Raw genomic sequence first — 24,624 nt, 5'->3', positions numbered from 1 at the left:
TATTTTACTTGAAGTGAATCATGGTATAAACTATTATATTAACTTTTTGTTTTAGTTGAAAGTCCTTCAACAAGTAGAGATGCACAATCTACACATGCTTCAATCATTTGAGATACCCCATTGTGGTAAGTATTTAAAAGATAGCAATTATTACTATTTTATGAAATTTTTTAATTGCAGAACACAATTATGCACATTTACCAAACGAAGAGATTTTAATTGTACAAACTGATGAGAGTAATGGTTTAAAAGGTAATTGTAGTTAAAATTTTATATTTTGTATTGTCATCAGCAGATTTGTAAACATTATCTAATATGATTAATTATAAACAGTTTGCTTAACCTTCGGATAGTGATACTAGAGTTTTGTATAGGTTTAGTTGCCTCCGTGTCATAGACCAGCTGGGGCTAAAAACTAGAAATAGGAGCTTGCCTGTGTTCATAATCTCCCATTGCTAAAATCTAACTAAGATATATGAATGTGCTGAAACATTCGAGTACTTACAATAAATTGTCTCATCAGAACAGTATATACCACTGCTCTAGTAAGTATTGAGCAGTGGCATATACCGCTCTAAGGCTCTAATCCGTCTTCAGCCGGTCTCCTGCACCATGCGTGAGAACTGGAAGGTTAAACAATATTGGGAAATACGATACCTACATAAGCAGAGAAGTTATATTAAACAAATGTCTGCTTCCTCACATACTCGGACGTTGACAGAATAATTAGTTAAGATTAAATAAACACACATTCTATTTTGATGTCAATAGATAGTGTGGTTTTTTGTTTTAAAATGTCATTGATCTCTCTAGTGTGTTTCTGCTAGACCATATATATTAACATTTTGCCTTATTATCTCTTGCTCTACTATGTGAATTTTTCCAGTTTTGAGAAGACCTCTGACGTTCCATGTCCTTATATTCATCGATTTTCTACTTTGAAGCTTCTATGTTTGGTTTTCTCTTCCAGTCGCTTATTTACCATGGGTAGCTTGGTTGCGCGCGCGCTTATGCCAAGTGACCTATTTGACACTGTCTGACCCGAAATCAGGACAGTGCCGATGGCTACCAGGATCGCATGGCATCTCTCCTTTTTGTGTTACGCTATTCATTCATTCGCAGTGTACTCTCGAGAAAATAATCAGATTTCCCCTTGCCTGCTTGATCGCAGTGTTAAAGCCTGTTGAATCAGTAAGTGATATTCTCCCGTAAATGTCTATTATCAAGCCAACAGCAGAAATCATTTCTGCAGCCTTAATTCAGTAATAAAGCGCCTAAATGAATGCTCTGAAGGCCTTCCTGTGGTGTTATATCGTGAAAATTGCTATAGTCAAAATAAAAACAAATTTATAACCTCGTTTATAGCCTCGCTGATTGAAAAACAGAAGAAACGTGTGCTATAGCAGAAGATCAGTCCATTTACACTCCTTCGGAGTGAATTCCTGTTTATTTGTAACGCAAAAAAATATGGTACAGTAGGCGGTCCAGTAGACTAGCGCGAAGCTGCATATTATTAGTTTTAAAATTGAATAAAGTAATTTTATTATTTATTTATTATTTATATTATTAACAAATTATATTATACTAGCTGACCCGTCGAACTTCGTACCGCCTTAAACTACAATAATGTATCAAAGTTCAATAAGCTCCTCTTTCGAGTCTGTTAAGTAATAGAACTCTGGGTAATGAAATGAATCCCGTCGAGGTGTCAATAGCGACTCCACCATTTCCAATATCTAATAACTGCTTCGAAAACACAATTGCAATTTAATCTTGTTGCAAAAACACTCGCATGTTATTTTCCAATTGGAGCGTCTTAGGCGTTTAGTTCGTCCGCAGTAGTTAATTGGGGAATAATTATTAAATATGGAAAAGTCTGAAAATAGAATCATGGCTCCACCAAAAATATTGATTGTCACGAATATATTTCGTAGTTATGACCTCTTGTGGGCCAATGTAGATTTATCCCAAACGATTAATTGGCACATCTGTAAAATCTTCACCATTGCTCTAGTTTTGGTGATGTTACAATCTGGTGTTTCATTAATTTGTTTGTTTAATGGTAATTTCAATGCAAAATTTGCTTTTCGTTCGCCTTCTAATAAAGTCGTCGTCCATTCACCAGGTGAACAGCTAAATTAACTACAGTGGGATGCCGTTTGTGATGTCATTTAAAATTACAGAAAAACTGTTTTTCGGTACAATTTTTTTGGAAACTATCTTTTACAATTTATAATTGCAAACACAACAAAAAAAGAATTCTCTAATTTGGTGCAGTCGTTCTGAAGTGATGCACGTACAAACATTTCGGCGATTCATTTTGAATAATATAGATTAAAATAATTCAATAAATTATTATATTTGCTACTAACGCCACCTGCTAATGTATTAACAAAGCATACGTTGTTTATTTCTGACAGACCAGTCAAATTCAGACAAAATATTAAATTAATGCTAAATTATAAATAAATATCATTTGATAGTAAATTTAATTATTGTATAAACTAAATAAGATGTTTAAAAATAATAATTGTGTTTATATAAAATTATTTTAAAACGGCAAGTGTCATAAAAATTTAAAAGGATGATTCAATATTGTTATTAATTGGATGACATTTATGACTTAAATTTTGACAAGCGTTACGAATCGGATCTTTTATTGACACATATTCTTTTAATTGTTTACTTCTCATTTAATGTCTGTATTTTGTTAGTTATTTTTCATGCAGTTTTTAATTTAAACCTCTTCTTCTTCTTCTTTTTAAGTAGACATGACTCTGTCTGTTTTTCAATGTGCCTCCAGTAAGTTTTTCCATCGCTTTTGTGGTCTTTATGCCGTCTTAACTAATGTATTTGTTATCATTCGGCTTATATGATCGTTCCATTCTACTCTTCTATTGCTTACCCAGTCCTTGATGTTCTCCATCTTGCATCTACGTCGTATATCTGTACTTCTAGCTCTGTCCCACCATCAATTTTTCAATTTTTCAATTAAACCTGTTTAGAATAAATATATAATGACTAGAAACGAATTGATCGAGAGTAGTGAATCGATGTGAAGAACCACTATTTCGTGACGCTACCCATGATGCCTTCTCGTGGCGCTCGCCTCAGCATTTTACGATAGAGAAAAAAGGAATACAACGCCTGGACAGAAGCTTCGCTTCAAAAAAACTGGTACTCCATACAAAATTATATAAATGAACTTTACAGATTTTTTTGATTTAAAACATTTGCAGTAGAAAATGGTAACCAATTATATTCTAACTTCTGAAGGAGAAAAAATTTTGTGGTCCGATATTGTTATTATTGTTTATTGTTATTGTTGTTATTACAAGTATTTAAGATGAACTGTTTACCGTTTATTACAAAACTTCTTACAGTGATCGCAACTAAAAAAAAAATATTAATTCGGAAAGCAAACCGTAGAAATTCCTCTTGCTTAACTCATGATATTGAGTTAAAATAGATTAACAAATCACGAAAGAAGAAATTCGAAGATTTCTATCGACGTATAGTATTTATAAAGTCAGTTGAAACAGGCTCTGGGATGTTGGCACCTCATTGATCGAATTTCGTAAAAATAATTATACCGTCTGAATGGTCACGTTTTGGTCACAAATGGTCAGTTGGTTTCAGCTTTTGGTCAGTTCTGGTTAATTTTTTATTAAGGGTTGAAAATTTTCAAGGACAAAAAAAGATGTTGGCACCTCATTGAACGAAATCTATAAAACAAATGATTGTATTCGATAGAGATTAAAATGCTGACAAATGGTCAGATATATTGAGCGTTTGGTCAGTTTGCTTTTGGGGTGAAAATAATTAATAAAGTTGCAATAACCTTAGCACGCAAGCGCAGTCCATTAAAAATTTTAAAAATACCAGGATTGCAGTTCCTTACGACAGTAAACATTTTAAAAATACTAGGAGAACAGTAGGTTTCCGCGTTTTTCTAAATCACTATGTTACAGCTAGTATTTCTGAAATATAACTATACCACCTAAAAGGTTACAAATTGATCTCCAATGGTCAGTTATTTCGGGAAATTGGTCAGTTCTATGTAATTTTTTATCAAGTATTGAAAAATTTTCAAGGACAGTTGATGTTAGTTTCTCATCTAAATCTCAACATTTTTACAGGATACCAAGTCTTACAGTGTTGCGCGATTTTGAATATGTGATGAATTGTAAGTTTTCACCCAGACACATTCTTTAGATTCTAATCATAGGAAGCGATTATAGTAAAACTTGTTGATATCTAGACAGTGTAACAGTTGTTAATGATAATACGAATTGTAATATATTTCTTTGTTTTGGATATTGGGACGCGATTAATACAAATATATTCCAACGGGATTAACTTCGTTGATAGGTTTGGCAAATATGCATCTTAATACACATGCTCTCAAATATACACCGTTGTCGCGTCTAAAAATTAGTTTTTCTCGTCTAATATCATTGCTATATTTTTGTAGAATATCCAATTTATACTTCTTAAATCTGATCTGATTTTTATGCAGTCATTTTACTTATTCTTTTATTAGAATAAACGTAAAAAACTATTACTTAGACGCACAAAGTCATAGCAGTTGAAATTAAGAAAATTGCTAAGAGTCATTAAAGATTCTGGAAATTCTCAAGTGTTCTCAGACATACTGTGTTCTGACTCAAGTATTCTGCGACTGTTTTCTGTTAAAATATTGATATGAAGTAAACAAAATTTAAATATTAGCGCCATATGTCATTTACAGGAAGTATCAAAAGTTCACTTTTGGAACAAAATAAAGTAGTCTTAACCGTATACTCAACTGGTTCGTTTCATTTATAAGTTTTAACAGGTTATAGTGACTCAGACCATTTTTTCCGCCGGTAAATAGATTAACGTTGTATACTAGTAAGTGATATACATACTATGAAAATAAATGTCGGAAGGTTAAAACATCCGAAAAACATGCGTTTAGTGCCGCTCTTCTCAACGGATACTTTAAAAAAACTGAATTCACAAATGAGGGTTTCAGTTGTTAAAAACGCGTGGCATCAAAGATGAAATAAAAAACAGCAAGCGCTCAACGCTACTAGTTTAAAGTGTCAGTTGTGTGAGATTTTAAAGCATGCATCGATAGATAAAATAATATACATATTATCACTTGTCAAACCAGTGCCATTGCGACTTTACTCTATTTTACTTTCTTGTTGATAATTCGCATTTTTAACAAAATTATCTTGAACAATTGATAATAGTAAAATTGTATTAGAGATAAGTTTCCTTATCAGATGGTAATTGGTAGTTTGATGTATTTATCTGTTTTGGCCAGAACAGATATATCCTTTACAGTCAGTTTCTTGAGCCAATTTAACAATGTATATACTGAGTCTTATTTGAAATGTGCAAAAAGAGTGTTGAGGTATTTAAAAGATACTATTAATTATTCTCTGATTGACACATTCTCTCATTGGGCAAGCAATACATTAGATTGTAAGATCCTTTACTGGATATGCATTTAACCTTTGTGGCTCTACAATATCTTGGCAAAGTGCAAAACAAAAATCATTAGAATCCGTAAACTAATTTTCGAAACCAAATTCAGAATTCTGCTTTAATCTGTGCCTTCTAAGAATTGCAAGGCAAAACAGACGTTGATAAAGATGTTATTAGAGACATGGGGAATCTAAAAATTGCATTTCACAACATATCTCCTCAACTAAGCAAAATTCTTAGCGAATTGGTTTGTAGTACTCGTACAGAGTATATTGGAATAAAAAGAAAAAGACAGTTAAGATTTGATTTCACGTACAGGGCGCCTGCGCATCCGCTAACGAAAGAGCGACTGCGAAAGCCGTTCTGATGGGGCCTATTAGGCCGAAATACGTATAAGCGGATGCGCAGGCGCCTTGTACGTGAAATCAAATCTTAACTGTCCTTTTCTTTTTAAAAATCATTAGCTTTATCTAGCTACGAGGCAGAATATACGGTCTTGTCAGAGGCTGTTTTTCTTAGGGGTTTGCTAAGTGATTTAATTGAAAAAACTGAATGTATTACTTTATTTAATAATAATCAAAGTGCATTAAACCTATCAGCAAATCCAATGTATCATAAAAGAAGTAAGCATATTGATGTAAGATGTCATTGTTTGAAAGACCTAATATCTGACACAATAATTAATGTAAAATATATGCCTACTGATGTTATTCCAGCTAATGTGTTGACTGTTAAAGGTCTAGTTGCTAAGAAGCTGCATAGATTATTGAGACTGTTTGGTATAGGTAACCTATAAATTTTGTTTAATTCATAAGTGGGGTTGTTAAAATATTGATATCAACTAAACAAATTTAAATATTAGCACCATATGTCATTTACAGGAACTTGAGATTAGTACAATGTAAACTGTAATTATATTCACTTTTAGAACAAAATAAACTTAGTCTTAACTTTATACTGAACTGGTTTCTCAACCGTTTTAACAAGTTTTTAACATTTTCTACTTCAATTTTCAGTTAAAAATTTCCATTTACATTTGTAAGACGGATTGCTCGCCCATAAACAGCATTATAAGGTAATGAAATATAATTCTAAAAGATAACAACATAGATATCTTTAACACCAACACCAAAGCCATTAAATCTAGCTATCTACCGGCTTCGACCTCTATATCATATTGTGTATGTCTAGCATAGATACATGGAAGTCTTTATGTACGTGTATGTTTATATATTCACATATATGTGTGTATATGTATTTATTTTTTTCTACATGTGTGTATCTGAAATTCCTACTTGTTTTTATTCTCTAAAATATGTTTGTTCTAAAATATAAATAAAAATAATTTACTATTTTTGTTGGGAATAAGTCACGATTTCACTTTAAAATAAGTTTATTTAATGTTTCGATTTCCACTTCGAAAATCGTTCTCAAAAGTCAAATTATTCCCAACAAAAATAATGTATTGCATTAACTGGATATTAGTAGATACACAGTTACATGATCAGCTCATCTTTCATCATTTTAGTTGTATTTTTTTAAGTTTTGATCCAGTTTTTTGAGATCAAGGTTACTTAGATCGTTTTGTATTTTTATTTTTATCTACATAAATATATCTAACGAATATTAAAATCATTAATAAATGTTGAAGTCGTATGTAAAATGAATAAAACATTAATCGAAGCCACGAGATTAGCTATTATATAATATTTAAATATTTACTTAAAAATGTAATTTATATAAAGCAATTTTATATTGGTTTAAAGAAATATTGAGAGACAAACAACACTGTACACATCAGCTGTTCCTATTTTAGTATCAAAGAGTATGCGCATGCGTCTATACAAGTAAAAATGAATCAATTTTCATTACGGAACACTACACAGATGATATTAGGGTAGTGTTCCGAAATGAGATTGAGAATGATGAGATTAGAAAAGCTGACGCGTACAGTGTTGCGTGTCTTTCAATATTTCTTTAAACTTAAAGATTAAAGACTAAACTAAAACTAAAATTTAATTTTTAAGTAAATATTACTGTTATACAAGATACATATGGATCCGATCACTTTCCTATTCGAATGTCTATCAATAGTATTAAAATAGAAAATATGAGGTTTATATCTACGGTTAAGTGGTCGATGGCTAATGCTAACTGGGAGCAATTCAGGCTTACCATAGAGGAAGCGCTCACATTGAAGCCAGTTATTAATAATACTAACGAGATGATTTTATTCTTATTAGATTCTATTACAAATGTAGCGAACAAATCTTGCACTCCAATTAAACATTCAACTTAACCTGTAAAAGTTCCTCCATGGTGGGATGAGGAGTGTCTAGCTGCTTCAATTTTAAGGAAAAATTCTTTTAAAAAGTTTAAATCTAATCTAACTCTTTTGAATTTTAATGAATATAAAAGAAACGAGGCTATGTGTAAACGTACTTTTCACTTAAAAGCTAAATCTAGCTGGGTACAATATTGCTCTTCTCTTAATAGACAAACCCCTTCATCAGACATTTGGAAAAGGGTAAATAAAATTCAGTGTCAGAAAAAAATTATCATTAACGATGAATCAGCAGTTAAACAACTTTTATATAAAATTGCTCCCGACTCTGTTCATCTACCAATAAATATACCAGAGAACCATATCGATGCCCACTTTTTACTCACTCCTATCACTCCTAGGGAACTTACAGCAAACATTAAAATTTCAAAAAATACATCTCCAGGTATGGACGGTATAAACTACCTCATGTTAATAAATCTTCCCGAAATTGCTATAGATTATCTATGCAAGATATTTAACAACATTTTACTAAAAGGAGATAATTGTGATTCTCTTAAGCAATGTGTGGTCATTCCTGTACCTAAAATAAATGATCGTACTTCTTTAAGACCCATTTCTCTGATGTCATGTCTATTAAAAACACTTGAGCGGGTCCTTAAAACTAGATTGGAATGGTGGTGTGAAAAAGAAGGCATATTCCCGGTAGCTCAGTTAGGCTTTCGGAGAAATAAAGGAACCATCGACTGTCTGTCACAATTAACTACTGATATCCAATTGTCTGACTCAAATAATAATTATTTGGCAGCACTTTTTCTAGATATTTCGGGAGCATATGATAATGTTATCTTAAACTTACTTTTCGAAAAACTAAGACATATAGGAGTCCCAACTAGATGTGCACAGGTATTGGTGAATCTATTTGTTAATAGACAAGTATTCATTCGGTGCAATAATAAAGTGATTGGTCCAAGGTTAGTTTATCAAGGTTTGCCGCAGGGATCTGTGCTTAGTCCTCTCTTGTTTAATCTATACACTATGGATCTACATGGTATGGAAATTAATTGTAATATTTTACAATACGCCGATGATTTCTGTCTTTATACTTCTAAAAATTCTTATCAGGAATGTATTGACTCAATAAAACGAATTATGCACAGTGCAAGAGAATACTTTCTTAACCAAGGGTTGGAACTTACTTCGAATAAATCCGCTGTGGTGTTGTTTACTCGTCATCGCTTACCGAATATATCCAGCATTAGAATTGATAATCTAAGTATACCGGTCCAAAAACACTATACTTATCTTGGCGTCACACTTGATACTAAATTAACATGGGAAGAACATATTAATAACTGTTTAATTAAATGCGAAAAAAGCCTAAATATTTTAAAAGTAGTTAACCGTCACCAATGGGGCGCTGATCCTAAGGTTAATCTAATGTTTTATAGGGCATATACCAGGTCAGTTCTTGACTATGGTTGCTTTTTATATGGGTGTGCTACAAATACTAGACTTAAAAAATTAGACCGAATCCAGTACAAAGCTCTACGTTTGGTTTTAGGTGCACTTAAATCTACGCCTACCGAAAATCTATTAGCTGAATGTATGGAACCTCCACTACATTTAAGACGTCTTTTTTTAGCTGAAAAGTTTATCCTTAAATGTCAAAGTAATAACCAATCCTACTTATTACAAAAAATATCCGACATATCTGTGTCTAATTTAGTTGACAAATGGTGGCATAACAAAAATTCTCCAACTTTAGCTATAGCATTTCCTAATGTTTCTTCCTATTTAGAAATCCCAGCTGAAACTAATTTCTTCCAATCTAATTTCAATATTCTTTATTCCCAAACCAAAGTTTATTTCCCTACTTTTGATGATAACAACGCCATTCAACTTCAGAAACAACTTGCCAAATTTGATAAGCCATATAGGATTTTCACAGATGGGTCAAAATCCATTTTGGGAGTTGGTTGTGCGGTATATATCCAAAACAATCAAGAACACATGATGTTTAAATTAAACCAACAATGTTCCATTTATTCCGCAGAACTGTATGCAATATATCAAGCTCTGGAATGGGCTATCGAGAAAAGAATGTCTGATCAACAAATAGTAATCATGTCGGATTCAAAATCTGCGTTGGTTGCTTTAGATAATTCGAATAAGCATTTATACAAAAACAGTATTATCGTCAAAATTTTAGAAAATCAACTAAAGCTACTTGAAAGAAATAATTCAGTCTCTTTCATTTGGGTAAAAGGACATGCTGGTATCTCGGGTAACACCAAAGCAGATTATTTTGCTAAAGAAGCGGCTTCAAAAGGATTAGAAATTAGTTGGTTCAATAGAAGTGATTTAGTTTCGCTGCGTAAACAAGAATTAAAAGAAAACTGGGAAATTGAATGGAATGCTTTTTGTAACAGAAGTAACAACCTTTATACAAAAATTCACCCTGTTTTACCTACTGTGCCTTTTGCGGCAAGAAGTCATCCCAGTAGAAGAGTATATTCAATGTTTGTTAGATGCCTTGTTAATCATGCTACTGTGAAAGCCTATCTTCATAGATTTAATTTAAGTGAAACCGAACTTTGTGATTGTAATGGTAACACTGACGATATCAATCATTGGATGTTCGGGTGCATATATAATGATGCTGCTATTAAGTATCTATTGGAAAATCTGATAAAAGAACAAATACCTCTTCCTCAGTGTCAATCTTCCATTTTATATATCTCTCGTCATAATATTAGGTTTAACCAAATTTTTTGGGAATATTTAAAAAGGACTAAAAGAAAAATTTAGGATGGAATGTGTAATGTGAATGTATAAATCTAGCTTTGTTCCCTTTGTCTATCCTTATGTTATATAGTTACCTCCTAGCCGTTGCCTGTCTTGTGTTGTAATAAAGTCGCTATGAAAGGCACCTTAGCGTGAAAAGTATTCCTACATTATGTAATCCCTTGTTGGTTCTAAATATTTCCTTTAAGTTGGTTAGGGCACTGAATGAAACGAATGAATGTATGGTTTTTATCAATCTACTGATTCTTGTGTTACTGACGTTTACATTATATTTTTAATCTACCTCTATGCGAAGTACTATTTTGTTAACAAATGCAATAGGTCAATACATCATTAACAAATTCAAGTAGTCAAATACATTATCGTGGCTGAATGGATCAAGTTATCCAAAGCCATTAATTAAACAAAAAAAAAAGTAAATATTATATAATAGTATAGCTAGATGGCTTCCATTATTGTTTTATTCATTGTACATACAACTTTAACATTTATTAATGATTTTAATGTTTGTTAAATATATTTACGTACATGCTATCAAACACGTGACCTTGATCTCATGTACCTAGTATACATACTAGTATTAAATATGAATAAGAATATTATTCTGAAGCTATTTTCTTGTGGCATCTTAATGTAATTTACTATTTTTGTTGGGAATAAGCCATATAATTCTACTTTTCGGAAACCGTATTTTGATAACGATTTTCGAAATTTTCGAACGAAGTGAAAATCAAAACATCAAATAAACTTATTTTTAAGTAAAATTGTGGCTTATTGCCAACAAAAATAGTAAATTATTTATTTATACTTTATAACAAACACATTTTACAGAATAAAAACAAGTAGAAATTTCAGATACACACATGTAGAAAAAAATAAATACATATACACACATATATGTGAATATATACACATACACGTACATAAAGACTTCCATGTATCTATGCTAGACATACACACTATGATATAGAGGTCGAAGCCGGTAGATAGCTAGATTTAATGGCTTTGGTGTTGGTGTTGAAGATATTTATGTTACTACTTTTTATAATTATATTACACTGCTTCATCATGCTATTTATGGGCGAGCAATCTGTCTCACAAATACAAAACAGCCCTCTATGACTGAACTTTAAGCTAATCTTAGGTATCAAGAACTTTATACGGTTAATGAAGAATAAAGCTTTAATTTTACATTATTTACAACAACATATACAAAACAACATTACTTGTATTCCCGTCTCTATTAAAGTGTTACAAATTTAAAAGTTACAAGCATACTCCTGTAAAGGAGCGGTCCCACAGAACGTGAAGTGGCATTCTTCATCGGAGAAGAGAAATAGAAAATACGGAATAGAAAAAGAAAGAATATAAAGACGAGAACAAACACAACGTGGAATACCGTATTTCTTCTCAACATTTGTGGTTTACGATCCCTGTGATAGGACAAAACTGTCTATTTATAGCCGGCGGGTGCTATTCCGTTGTTTGTCGGCAAATCGATCCAGTTCAAAAAAATCAGAAGCTAAGGCACTGCATATCCAATTATAACAAACTTGTGTTGGAATTTTTATTATTGTATAAATTACCCAACTTAATAAAATTTTTATCACCAATACTGATGGCGTACAACAGACTTGACCCTAGATACTGACCACTGGAATGGTCCGACTACATTTTGGGATAGGTCAAATGCATTTACCAAAAAGCAAATATTTACTAATTTCACAATAACGTGGGGTGCCAACTGTTGTCTCTTTTCTGATCGCTAATATCGATATCGTTTCTCGTTTTAATATCGTTTCTCTTTGCAGAAGCGAAGAGTATCATTCCACGAGCTATCTGATTCCTGCTTAAGACACTCCTGTTATGATAAAAATAATTACAACTGCGCAACCTAACGTAGGAGAATCTAGGGAGACCTTAGCTAATGTGAATTTTTTACTGAAAATCCAAGTAGAAAACAGTAGCAGAACACTTGAATCAGAATACAGTATGTCGCAGGACACTAGATTTCAAGGATCTTTAATAACTCTTCCCAATTTTCTCAATTACAACTGTTGTGCGTCTAAGTTATATTTTTTTTACATTTTTATAATAAAAGAATAAATAAAATGATGGTATAAAAATCAGATGAGATTTAAAAATTACAAATTGGATATTCTACAAAAATATAACAATGATATTAGACGAGAAAAACTAATTTTTAGACGTGACAACGGTGTATATTTGAGAACATGTGTCTTAGGGTGCGTATTTGCCAAACCTATCAGCCAAGTTAATCCCGTTGGAATATATTACTATTAATTGCGTCCAATATCCAAAACAAAGAAATATATTAGAATTCGTATTATCACTAACAACTGTTACACTGTCTAGATATCAACAAATTGTACTATAACCGCTTCCTGTGATTAGAATCTAAAGAATGTTTCTGGGTGAAAACTTACAATTCATCTCTTATTCTAAATCGCGCAACACTGTACGACTTGGTGTCTTGTAAAAATTTTAATATTTTAATAAGAAGCCAATATTAGACTGTCCTTGAAAATTTTTCAATAATTAATAAAAAATTACTTAGAACTGACCAATTTCTGGAAATATCTGACCATTGGAGATTAATTTGTGATCTTTCGAATGGTATAATTATATTTCAGAAATACTAGCTGTAACATAGTGATTTAGGAAAACCCGGGAACCTACTGTTCTCCTAGTATTTTTAAAATGTTTATTGCGGCAAGGCACTGCAATCCTGGTATTTTTAAAATTTTTAATGGACTGCGCTTGCGTGCTAAGCTTATTGCAACTTTATTAAAACGCTCAATATATCTGACCATTTGTCAGCATTTTAATCTCTATCGAATACAATCATTTGTTTTATAGATTTCGTTCAATGAGGTGCCAACATCTTTTTTTGTCCTTGAAAATTTTCAACCCTTAATAAAAAATTAACCAGAACTGACCAAAAGCTGAAACCAACTGACCATTTGTGACCAAAACGTGACCATTCAGACGGTATAATTATTTTTACGAAATTCGATCAATGAGGTGCCAACATCCCAGAGCCGTTGAAACGAAACACCTAAAAAACTGGTTGCGGATAAACATTAAAAGAATAATATCATATTACCAGACATGGGCGCATCATTTATTTTTATATTCAAATATAGATTAATGAAGAACAGAATAAGGACAATTTTAATTTACTTAAAACTGTCGTAAAGTACATAAGTGTATAAAAAAGTTTTTAACATGTCATATTTAGCAACAAAAATAATTTATATATAATGGCAATAGGCCATATTGACAGTATAATGATTTAAAACAGTTATTATACTTCGTAAAATAATAAACATTTTAGCTGTACAGCACTGGCATGAATCAACAGCGTTTTTTATCTGTACACCATCGCCGCCGGCTGGAACCGAACCTCCAAGTAGTCCGTTAAATATTGGTGATTTTGAATAACATATCATTGTCCAATATTTATTTGATTGGATGTATCTTTCATTCTCTCTTTCTTCTATTTTTTTCCTATGAAGTACGGGGATTGTTCAAATACGTTTGAAACATTGACGCGTGTTATTTATACTTTAACTTTATTACCGGTAAATGTAATATTGAACTGCCCTTATAAATCTCGTCGGAGTGAAATGTTTCAACTGACTTTATAAATACTATACCTAACCAGAATCCAGATTTTTGCTTTAATCCGTGCCTTCTCAGAATTGCAAGGCATAACAGACATTGCTAAAGATGTAAAGAGAGAAAATGGGGAATCTAAAATTGCTTTCCAAAACATATCTCCTCAACTAAGCAAGAATCCTTGGCGAATTGGTTTCTTGTACTCATAAAGAGTATATCGAAATAAAAGAAAGACAGTTAAGATTTGATTTCACGTATAGTGCCTCTGTATATTCGCTTATACATATTTCATCTTAAAAGAACTCATCAGAGCAACTTTTACAGAAGTTCTGGAGAGAGCTTCTGTAAAAGTCGCTCTGATGAGTCCTGTTAGGATGAAATACATATAAGCGAATATACAAAGGCACTATACGTGAAATCAAATCTTAACGGTATCTATTTTCAAATAGATTAGTTTGTACAAGACCGTCATCAAATAAAAGCGTCAAAAACCAGTAGTAACTTGTTAATAATTGTTATGCTATTTTAAATTCCTGCAATATAGAATACTAGTTGATAAACAACCTAAATTACTCACAGGTAGCTGTGGCAATGAAGAGTGCAAATAGACTTTCAAATGTAACAATAATGTATAAGTCAGTGTAAAAGCATACTTGAAAATAACAATATTTACAGGCTACATCAATTATTTACAAAGAGGTTCTGAAACTGTTTTATTGTGACATAAGTTAAATATTGTTCTGAAGCTTTTCTCTTGTGACACATTAAAGTAAATACTATTTTAACGTGAATAAGCCACAACTGAAGGTTAAAAAAAGTTTATTGACGTTTCAATTTCCACTTCGAAAATCGTTCTCAAAATACAACCATTATAGTTGCAGAGTACCTATAGCAGAGTTGTATGCCATATGTCCATACTGGCTTTAGTACTTGTTTATATATCATGAGCATATTATGTATTCAGAGCTCCGATTTTCTTCCAAGGAGCCAGTACAGTTTTCTATATTTGATGTTCAATTCTATTTTTTTCTTTTTCATGTGTTCTTTTCATTTTAGCCTGACATCTAGATTCATGCCCAGATATTTTGCTGTATTGTCATATGCCATTTAATACTGTTGGCGTTTTATTTATTTTTTTGTTGGTGATCTACATGTATTGATTTAGTCCAATTAAGTTTAATAGGACATTTCTTGGTCCATACATCAACCTCATTCATTTACTTTTGCTTCACTTTCATCATTATTAACTGATATTATATTTCTATCATCAGCAAAGGTAGCAGTTGTGGTTATGTTTATTACTGGTATAATATCATATATAGTTATACTGCACTGCAGATAAATGTGTGTGTGTGTGTGTGTGTGTGTGTGTGTGTGTGTGTGTGTGTGTGTGCGTGTGCGTGTGCGTGTGCGTGTGCGTGTGCGTGTGCGTGTGCGTGTGCGTGTGCGTGTGCGTGTGCGTTTGCGTGTGCGTGTGCGTGTGCGTGTGCGTGTGCGTGTGCGTGTGCGTGTGCGTGTGGGTGTGTGTGTGTGTGTGTGTGTGTGTGTGTGTGTGTGTGTGTGTGTGTGTGTGTGTGTGTGTGTTTTACTAATCGATTTCTTGAAAAAAAAATTGTTGTCGTTGTTGTTTCGACAAGAGTTTCGGATAAAAAGGGCCCCTTAGCCGAATTCCTAAAAACCGTTATCAGCACAGTTTTTGTTGCTATGGTTTTAACGTCAATTGTAAATTGTTTGTGTATTGTTATCACTCTCAGTGTATTGCAATGAGCATAAATTCTGTTGTGGCGGCAAGATTTGTGGCGGCGTTAGAAGATGGCCACGGTCAGCGCGAAACTGCGAGAAACGTTGGTGTAAGTCTCTCGAGTGTGCAACGAGTATGGCAACGGTACGAAGAGACCGGTCTGCTTACTCGAAGACCTGGGTTCAGGTCGAGGCAGGATTACAACAGCTAGAGATGACCGCTTTGTCGCTTCTAGTGCTTTGAGAAACCGAACGGTCACGGCAGTTTATCTTCGAAATCATTTGCAAGAAGTGAGAAATGTAAACATAAGTGAATGGACAGTTAGGAGACGACTTCATGCTGCTGGTTTATCTTCTCGAACTAGAGTAACTGGACCGCCGCTTTCCCGTGAACACCGAATTGCCAGATTGAATTTTGCACGAGAACACTTGGCTTGGACAATGCAGGATTGGAGTCGTGTATTGTTTTCCAATGAACGAGATTCTGTCTTACGGGCTCAGACAAACGTGTAAAAGTGTGGCGACGTCCAGGCGAGAGATATGCTCAAGCATATGTTGCTGAGCGTCTTCCATTTGGTAGAGGGTCAGTTATGGCATGGGGAGGCATATCGTTTTATGCTTGCACGGAGTTAGTCTTTATCGGGAATGGGACATTGACAGCGCATAGGTACCTGACACAGATTCTGGAAGACCATGTTTTACCGTTTATGGTTATTCTTGGAGACGACGCAACATTTATGCATGATAATGCACGGCCCACTGCTAGGATAGTTACTGAGTATCTTGACGAGGTTCAAATCACACGATTTGTTTGGCCTGCTCGCAGTCCAGATATCAATCCCATAGAACATGTTTGGGATGAGATGAAGAGACGTTTACGGAGTCATGTGCCGGCACCCAGAAATTCGAAAGAGCTTCGCGACATATTGGTGCCAGAATGGAATAATCTTCCGCAGAATGTGATCCAAAATCTGATCCAAAGCATGCCTCGTCGTTTGCAAGCTGTTATCACTGCCAGAGGAGGGAATACTCGGTACTGAAGTTCTTAAAATTTCTTTTTTTTTTCAACAAAAAGCACATTAAATTAAAATTGTCCCTTTTCAATATTTAGTATATCAAAGGAAAATTCTTCATTTCCATTATTTTTAATAAACTTTAAACGACAAAAACGTTGTTTTCTTTAAGCAATCCGTTAGTAAACTATGTTACAACCGAAAATAGTTAAAACAGAATAATAATTTCTAAAATAAATTCAAATTACGGGGTGACCCTAATTTTATGCTCGGTAGTGTATATATATATATATATATATATATATATATATATATATATATATATATATATATATATATATATTTATATTAATTTTATTACTTTTTTTAACTATATTGTTTGCTTTTTGATTAAAATTTTTTTTTTAATCATATAAATTTATTAGTTATCACAACGGAGATTTAGGATTGCTAATTTGCCGAAGGGTCGTCTCGGCGGGGTTTTGTAACACAGGGAAGGGGATCCCTGGAATGGATACAAAAGAGTAGGATTTATGTTAGTGTGCTTATAATTTAAATTTACATTTAACCGTATGTTCATGAATAACCTCATATACTCGTATATCTTCAGTTGCAAGTAAGCTCGACAAGTTAAAAGGTGTGTCTATTTTTAATTTATATAGATTATTAAGTAGTGTAGAGATCTCTTGTTGAATAGACGGGCATTCTAATATAATATGTTCTAAACTACCATGTTTTCCGCATTCGCAATAATCTTCGTTATGGATAGCTAAACGGTGTTTATATTCCGGACACATTACATGGTTACTTCTGATTCGTGAAATTGTTTCTATAAAATTTCTAAAAAAGAGGTTTAATTCTTTGTAAGTAGGTATATTTAAAAACCCCTTAGAAGGGCTACATTAAAATAACAAACGTTTTCGGAATAATAATTCTATCATCAGGTTAAAAGCCTAAAATAAATATGAACCATTTAATTAAAGCAAACGTGATTGAAATGTTGACTAAGGTTAAAAAAAAAGCAAAATGGTTATAGTTACAGGTTAACATGCCCGAGCTACCAAAATATTAGGGTAAAACCCTTTACAGAAGTTAAAGTTGCCAAAAATGTACATATTGTTGTTAAAAATGAAGGATGTTTAAGATTCTATTAGATTTAACTTCAGGCAACATATAACCATGCCTCATGTGAGTACCAGCGTCCGGAGGGTAGACCTCTTCAAACGGACTTCAGCTGGCAACTGATTGACAAGATACCTATGAACGGTGTCGAAAACAGAATGTCAATGCACCGTGGAACAGTGTAGTTATACATATTATTACTGCAGCCTACCGATTCAAAAGCTTTAGTGATGTTAAAAATGATAACAGCAATCCAAGTGTTGGGATTTTTTTTTATTTAACATCCAATGTTTATTGCAATCTGTCTCATTACAAACAATAAGCAATATGTATAATTTATGTACAATAACATAGTGGGAAGCTGCCCAGTGGCGAGCACCCAGGTAAAATATAATATAAATATAATCTATGATATAACAATTAATTTAAACTTTCACTTAATTACTATTTAAATGGGAATAAGCCACAATTAAAGGTTAAAATACGTTTATTGACGTTTCAATTTCCACTTCGGAAATCGTTCTCAAAATACAAACATTAGTAAATTAAAATTAAGTAAAAATTACTAGTTTAAGGCGCTATTACATGTCGCCATGTTTGATTTTCATTATCATCATATTATATTTGTTAAATCCTATTATTTGTGGCACCTTACGTTAGTATTGGACCAATAGGAATGAAGATACGTAACTAAGATGCTTTTGACATGCTTATGTATTTGTTTTTACTGTGTCATTGTATTTTATCCGTGAAATCCTTCAAAACAGAAGACGAATTAAAAAACAAGTCAAGTTGACTCCATGACGTCAATATACATGGTTGCGATCATGACTAAAGGTTCTGAAACATGCTAAGTTACGCGTTGGTCGGTAATGCAGATCTAATGCTTACCGAAATTGGCGAATAGAGTTTAATACAGATAAACATCACTGACACACATATGAGAATTACAAGGCTAAAAAACACAAATTAAGGAAAGATTTAGATAACACCAGAATAGAAATTTGTTATTTCACCGCACCATGACACTATGCTCTATTTCTCCTGATTTACTAGAGGTCCAAAGGGTCTGGTCGTTTTAATCTTCTTACGTGTGAAATGTTGAGCAGATCCGTGGCCAGCGGATTTGGATGGCAGGATAGTCTGTTCTTGTATACAGAGTTTACAGCAGATATTGCTTCGCAAACTGTTGGTAGCTGTAAATCGTGGTGTAATCTGTGGTTCGTGATATACCAAGGGGTATTACAGATCTGGCGCAGTACTTTCGATTGGAAACGTTGAAGTTTTTGTATGTTGGTATTACTTGCTGTACCCCAGATTTGTGCTGCATATTGCCATACCGGCTTTAAAATACATTTATATATCAGAAGTTTGTTCTCCAGGCTAAGATTTGATTTTCGACTCATGTACCAATACATTTTCCTGTAAATTAAGCTGAGTTGAAGGCGTTTCTTCCAGATGTGGATGCCCCAATTAAGTTTGCTATCCAAATGGATTCCTAAGTATTTAACGACGGTATTAACTGGTAGGGGAGTGTTGTTTATAGAAACTGGTGGCGCGACACCTTTTTTTAAAGTAAACGTTATTTGTGTTGATTTTAAACTGTTAACTTGGACTCGCCACAGCTTAAGCCAGCTCTCTAGTTTAAGTAGGTGATTTTGTAATACCTGGGCTGCTTCAGCTGCTGTAGAATTTGAAGCCATGATAACTGTGTCATCGGCATATGTAGCGATTGTTGTATTGGTCGTCGTTGGGAGATCTGATGTGTATATTAAGTAGAGGGTGGGTCCTAGTATGCTTCCTTGTGGAACTCCGGAACAAATTGGAAACAGGTTAGTGATTTCCCCACCTCTTTTGACTTGAAAGAATCGATCTGTCAGGTAGGATCTTAAAAGTGAACTTATGGGATGAGGAAATATAGATTTAATTTTGGAGATAAGACCTACATGCCAAACTTTGTCGAATGCTTGAGAGACATCTAGAAATGCAGCAGTACAGTAATTTTTTTGTTCAAGCGAATTTCTGATAGTCTTTACAACCCTATGAATTTGCTCGATAGTACCATGTTGTTTCCTAAACCCAAACTGATAATTCGGTAAAACATTACTGTCATATAAAATAAGCTCCAGTCTTCTCAGAAAAAGCCGTTCAAATACTTTGGATATAATAGGCAACAAGCTAATAGGGCGGTATGAAGATATTTCCGTGTGATCCTTATTAGGTTTTGGAATAAGAACAATTTAAGCAACTTTCCATTGGAGTGGAAAATAACCTGTTTTTAATATTGAATTAAATATATAAGTAATTAAACTTACGCCTTCGTTGGGTAGATTTTTTAGTACTAAACTAGATATTAAGTCATATCCAGGTGATTTTTTAATTTCTAGATTATCAATTATTTCTTTGATTTCAGATTTCTTAACAGGTTTAATAGGTGGAGCCATTTGATATGATGCATTTACGACTTCATGGATAGCTTGTTCTTCTTCAACTGAGACTTCCCTCTGATGCGGTTGAAATACCTCGCATAGATGATTTGCAAAAGTATATGCTTTATCTATGTCAGTTTTAGCCCAAGTGCTATTTTGTTTCCTAATTGGCATATTCATTTGTTCGTTGTGTTTAGGTTTTTTTGTTAGTTTCCACAGCGAATAGTTTGTATCATCTGCAGGTAAGAGGTTCTTTAAATATTTGTTGATTCCACTGTCTTTATGTTGAATCAGTTTTCTTTTGAGTAGTCTGCAAGCTCTATTCAGATTTGCTTTATCTTCTGGATGCCTAGTGAGCTGCCATATCTTTCGCAGTTTTCTTTTTTCCAATATGAGTGTATTTATGTGTGCAGGATAGGACTCGGAGTTGTGTTTGTAATAAATTTCTGGGGTGGACGTCCAAACAGCTTGCTGAATAACTGTAGTTAAGTGAGTAACTGCATTTTCTATGTCACTATCACTTTTAAGAGGCAAGTTTAGATTGATGGATGTTTTTATTTCTTCTCTATATCTGTTCCAGTTTGTTCTTTTATTAGAGAGTGTTAAATGTTTAGAACAGTTATGAATTTGGCTTTTTAGATCTATGAAGAAAGGGGAATGATCTGATGAGAGGTCAAATGAAGGAGAAATTTGGAAATAGGTATGTGATATTCCTTTTACTATAGCAAAATCAATAAGATCAGGAATTTTTTATCTATCAGTAGGCCAATACATAGGCTCCCCAGTAGAGAAAGGAATTAAATGATTCTCATTAATACTTTTTAATAATTCTCGTCCACGTGAGGTTACGATTCTGGAACTCCATTTATGATGTTTGGCATTATAATCTCCAGCAGAAATGAAACGGTGTCTTAGCATCTTAAAGTATTCAGTAAAATGATCAGCTTTAATTATTTTATTAGGTGGACAGTAAACAGCAGATAGAATAATCGAGCCTTGTGAATCTTCGACCGACACTGATGTGGCTTGGATGTTAACTTTACTAATTTTATTTGTTTCATGATGCTTAATGTTATTTCTTATAATAATTGCCGTACCTCCGTGGGGTTTACCTAATGGATGTTGAGTTACATAGGTTGAATTTTGGGAATATGGAAATGGCTTTTATTAGTCCTGTGTGCTTCGGAAATAAACATAACATCTAGATTATGATAGTAGATAAATGCTTTAACTTCGTGGAAATGAGTGGTTAAGCCATTGGCATTCCAACAGCACATCTTTAGTGTAGTGTTGAAGGTTAAGCTTAGATATCAGAGACATTATGAGATCAAACATCTTATCCATTCTTTCCATTAACTTATGTACTAGTAGTTCTAGATTATTTTGTATATGTTGAGGAGTTGTTGTTTCTATTATATGAGAAGTCTCACCTATGGTAGATGTATTTCTATTATCTCTTCCTGCAACAATTTTCGCATAGCTTGTAGTTGGTTGAGTGCTTGAAGGATATTCTGCACGAGGTGGTTGACTTGCGTTTTTATCTCTAAGTGTTGGAAATTTTTTTTTTCTGTAGCTCTTTGTATATTGAGCATCCCTTATAGCTGGCAGGATGATTTTCTAGACAATTTACACATTGAACATCTTTTATATTTTTTGGTTTTGGGCATTGAGATGATAGGTGATCGCCCACACATTTTACACAGCGCGGACTCCTGTGGCAATAATTGTGGGTGTGGCCAAAATTTTGACGTCTTTGGCATTGGGGTAGTTCCCTTTTCGGATACGGTGGCTCAACTGTAACAATAGAGTTTAGTAATTTTGTAATATTATTTTGGATAGCCAGTTCTATATTAAATAGTGGCAGATCTTTCTTTGTGCCTCTTTGCTTAATGTTGGAGATGTCCAGTGCTGTATGTCCGTGCGCTAGCAACGCTTTTTTAATGTCATCTGGATCTGTTGAAGGATATAAATTACGTATAACAACTCGGAATCCACGGTTTTGTTTCAGTTGGTATGTATGGTACTGAGTATTTTTTTCTGCTAAAGATTTTACAATTAAGGAATAGTTTTTGGATGAGTCAGCTTGAACTTTAATTTGGTTGTTAGCAAGACATTTTAAACTATATTTACCTGGAGTTATCTGCTGTAGTAATTCCTGTAATGGTTTGATACACTCAACATTTTGGATAAATATAGGTGGTGGCTGTTCATCTTTTTTTTCTTCCAGCATTTCATCTTCTTCATTAGGTTTATCATTTTCAAGTGCGTCGTATCTGTTAGATGTAAGAACAGTTTTACTTAGCCAATAATTTTTGAGTGTAGCTTGTTTGGTGTTTTTCAATTCAGGACTATCATCGTTGCGTTGACGTTTCTTGTGGTGGACTGATACCCATTCACTACCACTTTTTACCTCATCTGCATCTGTGAGATTTTTTTGTGGTTTCTCTATTTGAAAGTTTGATAATTTTATTTGTAGATAGTTGTTGCGTATTTTAAATTTTTTCTGCTGTTCATCTAGAGAGTTGTAACTGTCTTTTCGATTTCTTCCAGGTGGAGGAGTGCGGGCTAGGCAGGATTTTCTAATGGCTGGATTTATGTCCTCAATGCATTGATAACTAGTTGGTTCTTGGTTATCTAGTTGGTGATCCATAGTTTTCCACTAATTACAACTAGGAATTGTTAAGACATTTCGGCATATTTTGTTAATATACCGGGCTATTTTATTTATATTTATGTTAATAAATGTAATTAAATTTGTATTAGTTCCTTGTTGGATAATTATAATAACATTGAACACAAACACTTTTTTCGGTTGTTTTTAATTTTCTTGATAACAAATGGCTTATACTAATTATAGGTACTAATTACAAAAAGATAAGATAATTATACACAAGTACTTCTTCGATGCTTGTTTCCAACACGAAGGTGTTGAGATTTAAATTTTTTTTTATTTTTTAAATTTTGGATATGAAAGATGTACCGATGGAGGTAAAGGTCATGTTTAAGAGAATGACGTATGCATTAGGCAGCCCATGTTACTCTTTGTCGTATGGAGTGTGGTCTAAAAGGTGTATTTGTGACTGATTAGCTTAGATATATGATATTGCCATTTATGTTGATCACATCTAGGACAAGGTAAAATTGAATTGTACATATTTGTAGCTAATATAAGACCTAATTTTTAAATGAAATTGTTTTTGACTGCTCGTAGGGTAAAAGGTTTATATAAGTGGGCCCAACAAATTGACTAAAGATTAAACATCTTCCGGCTGAAGAAATTAAAATTATAACCTATGGGATTAAATTTAGCATGAGAAGTCTGAGCTCCTCAGAGACTTGAAAAGAATGTCGTGTTCATGTTGATGATGAAATATTGAACTTATTTCATAATGCCAACACTGACCAAGAAACAAATTCAAGATAACATCGCCAACATCAACGCGGCGAGCATGAGACTTTTGTGGGTCCTTTTATTCCACTCCTCTGCATTCCCTATGCATACGGTACACTATCAGTAAAAGAAATGAACTTCGGTATAAATGCTTTATTCTCTCATTTTATTAGTAACAATAAGGATCTACATTTTAGTATTCATTGAAGTTACTGTATACAAAATAATCTGTCCTTGTTGACAGGCAAGTACAAAATTCTATTAAAAAAAACTTAGCTTGTGGTCTGCGGGCTTCTTCCGGTGCTGTCCTGGGTTATTTCCAGCTCAAGATCTTCTTCGTGAGGCGTCAGTTGGTAGTTTTCATTTGTTGTCTCTGGAACTGTTGTTTGTGAAACTGCTGGGTTTTTTTACAAGGATGGATCCATCTGGAGAACTGCTACCTATTACATATTTCCTTTATTTTTGGGCAACCGCTACTATGTATTATTTCTGGGAACGAAACAACGTAATATCTGGGCCACGCCCTTCTCCTGGGTGCCAACTAGGAACGCATTTTCGTTACACCTACTTGGCGACTGGAATCGATAGAAAATCACACTCAATGGGACCAGCGTGGTATTTATAACAGCAAAAGAAATTACCCGAAGGTCAGTATTAGCTGATAAGGAAGCAGAAATTTCTATTGAGACTGCCAAACTTTGAATGTTTTAAAATTAC

General features: G+C 33.4%; 1 protein-coding gene across 9 annotated transcripts in view; it reads right to left on the bottom strand.

Moving 5' to 3' along the window:
• DIP2 (disco-interacting protein 2) overlaps positions 1–24,624 on the bottom strand; it is a 1,036,664-nt gene that overhangs the window by 126,406 nt on the left and 885,634 nt on the right. The gene's annotated exons all lie outside the window — the stretch shown is intronic.

This window comes from Diabrotica undecimpunctata, chromosome 8, assembly GCF_040954645.1.
Source record: "Diabrotica undecimpunctata isolate CICGRU chromosome 8, icDiaUnde3, whole genome shotgun sequence".
Taxonomy (NCBI): domain Eukaryota; kingdom Metazoa; phylum Arthropoda; class Insecta; order Coleoptera; family Chrysomelidae; genus Diabrotica; species Diabrotica undecimpunctata.
Note: the sequence above shows the minus strand (reverse complement) of the source record. Positions and strands in the feature narration are given on the sequence as shown.